The sequence below is a fragment of the Macrotis lagotis genome, chromosome 3, assembly GCF_037893015.1.
Source record: "Macrotis lagotis isolate mMagLag1 chromosome 3, bilby.v1.9.chrom.fasta, whole genome shotgun sequence".
Taxonomy (NCBI): domain Eukaryota; kingdom Metazoa; phylum Chordata; class Mammalia; order Peramelemorphia; family Peramelidae; genus Macrotis; species Macrotis lagotis.
The window spans coordinates 231,431,817-231,434,827 of NC_133660.1; the positions used below are offsets into that span (position 1 = coordinate 231,431,817).

At 39.7% G+C, this 3,011-nt stretch overlaps 1 pseudogene; it reads right to left on the reverse strand.

The window, feature by feature from the left end:
* Positions 1-1,332: 1,332 nt before the first annotated feature.
* LOC141518271 (L-lactate dehydrogenase A chain pseudogene) lies at positions 1,333-2,410 on the reverse strand (annotated as a pseudogene).
* Between the last annotated feature and the right edge of the window lie 601 nt (positions 2,411-3,011).

The window sequence follows — 3,011 nt, forward strand, 5'->3', positions numbered from 1 at the left end:
ATACCAATCATAAGTCAATATAGCCAGAATGAAGCACTCAGTTTTCCTAAAGGTGGCTCCACAACACATTTGGGTTACAAAACCTTGCAGAGGGATTGTGATTTTTATTCCCAAGAAGTTCTTGAGCATAACATTTGTGACAGATGAGGAATATGCAGTGTCCACAAGTCACTGAGGAAAAGGCTCATTGGAATTTGAAGTTGGGAACTATCTCTGACTGATATGATTATGCTAAGATTACTAACTAATGTGACTGCACAGACACCCATAAATATCACAAAGAGGATAAAACAAAGGGTTGGATCATCTGTTAACTCCAGAAGAATGAATTTAGTCACAGCAGTGCAGTTATTGCCAGACATCTGTCTTGGTAAGAGTACCTAATAGATGGAAGAGAAGGGGGTTAGTATAGAACCCAATATTTGGATATGTTTATTGATTTATTCAGGAAACATTTATTGGCCACTTCCTATATGTTGTCCTACTCTCTTATTCCATGCTTTGCTAATATGTACCATGATAGGATCTTCATAAGCAAAGCAGAGGAAAACTAATTTTCTTCCAATTTTTTTCCAGTGGACCAACAGTTCTGTATGATCTGCCAATTTTGCCACTGTGACAAATTTTAAGAGTGGAGACAATAGTTACACCTACCATAAGAACTTTTCTGAAATACATGCAGAGACTATAGCCAAATATGTTTTATAAAGTAACCACCATAGTTAATTCCTTCCAAAGAAACAGTTGACTTTGTGATTTCTTTCTTTTTTTTTCAGTTATTTTGTTGTTTATTCAGTATTTGGGTTAGTATGACACTTGTCGAATTGGTTGCATCATTGTACATACATAGATCTTTATATAATATTGAAATTTACAGCTATTGAAATAGTATATATAAGTAGACAAAATCAGGTCCTCGAAAGGTGATTCATGGGGCCATGCTAAAGAGCTCTAATGGAGGGAAGGATAAAATGTATCAATAAAGTATTGCTACTTTATTAGTATGTATGGTGTTGTGTCCAAGAATGTTATGGACCTTTGGGAAACTAGCACCTACAAAATAGGCAGTGACATAACCTGTGGTTCTGCTTGACAGTAACTATGTTTATGACTATACAAGTCTGATCCAGCATCACTGTGCAAATAACAGGGTTTAACAAACAGTCACATTGTATTCCCCATTTCTAACTTTAGGAAGAGTCTAGAGTCTAGAGTGTGTTCTTAAGTTTTACATTTCTGATGTTCAATTACTAAATCAGAGGAAGGATTTGACCATAGCACGTCATACACAATCCCTTAATCACTGTCACGTTCTCAAGACAGTAAAATGGAAACACATTTAAAGTTTTAAAATTGCAGCTCCTTCTGGATTCCCCAAAGAGTTTCTGCACTCTTCTTTAAATGGGCCTCCTCCTCCGGAGTCAGATTTACCATCACCACATTAGAAATACCATTCTGCCCCAAGACACAAGGGACACTAAGGAAGACATCTTCATTAATGCCATATAGACCCTTAATCATGATGGAAATTGGATGCACTCTCCTAAGATTTTTCATAATGCTGTCTGCCAGATCTGCCACAGACAAGCCAATGGCCCAAGAAGTGTAGCCCTTCAGCTTGATGACTTCATAAGCACTGTCAACCACCTGTTTGTGAACTTGCTTCCAATTTTCTGAATCACTATCAGTTCCCAAAGCAGGATAAAGATTCTTTAGAGATACACCAGCAACATTCACACCACTCCACACAGGAACACTGGAGTCTCCATGTTCCCCAAGAATCCATCCATGACAACTTGAAGAATGGATACCAAGTCTCTCCCCCATTAGGTAATGGAAATGGGCAGAATCCAGATTGCAACCACTTCCAATAACACGATTTTTAGGAAAGCCACTCAGCTTCCAGGCCACATATGTCAAAATATCCACTGGGTTGGAAACAATAAGCAGCTTGCAATTAGGGCTGTATTTAACAATATTGGGAATGATGAATTTAAAAATATTCACATTTCGCTGGACCAAGTTAAGACGACTTTCTCCCTCCTGTTGACGTGCCCCAGCAGTAACAATAACCAGTTTTGAGTTTGCAGTTACACTGTAGTTTTTGCCAGAAACAATCTTTGGTGTTTTGAGGAAAAGGCTGCCATGGTGGAGATACATCATCTCTCCCTTTAGCTTATCTTCTATGACATCAACTAGGGCAAGTTCATCAGCCAAGTCCTTCATCAAGATACTGATGGCGCATGCCATGCCAACAGCACCAACCCCCACAACAGTGATCTTGTTATGGGGGACCTGGTCTTCCTTTAGGACATTCAAAATCAGCTGATCCTTGACAGAAGTTCCCATTTTGGTGTGAATCCGGGCTGGAAGCGAGGTGGCTGGTGAGGATGCGGAGGGGTCACCCGGACGCGAGGCCGCTAGCTGCTCCCGGACTGGCGCCGACTTTGTGATTTCTAATTTCTCAAAGGATCACTTTGCACAACTGAAAATATTGTTTACCTCACGTTAATTAACTATGAGGAAAGTCTTGGTTTCTAAGATGGCCCTTGTGCTCTCAAAACATACAAAAAAAAAGCAATGGAGAAACTGAATTCTGGCTTATCTCCTTTAGGCTTGGTATTACTACAAAGGGCTATCATTAAGCTAAATATTGCTAGCCTGAGGGACTAAGGGAAATTTTCCATGTAAAATACTGCTGTTTTTAGGTAAAACAATGGAATGCATCATATCCATTTTACATATTGCTTCCTTCAATTGCAGACTGAGTAAATTGTAGCAGAGGTCAAGTAGTAGCAATTTACTGTGCCATAAGAAGTAATGAATAGGTGTGGCTAGGTGGAGCTGTGGATAAAGCACCAGCCCTCCAGTCAGGAGTACCTGGGTTCAAATCCGGTCTCAAACACTTAATAATTAGCTAGCTGTGTGGCCTTGGGCAAGTCACTTAACCCCGTTTGCCTTGCAAAAAAAAAGTAATGAATAATGCTGCTTTGGAGTAATATGGACACACT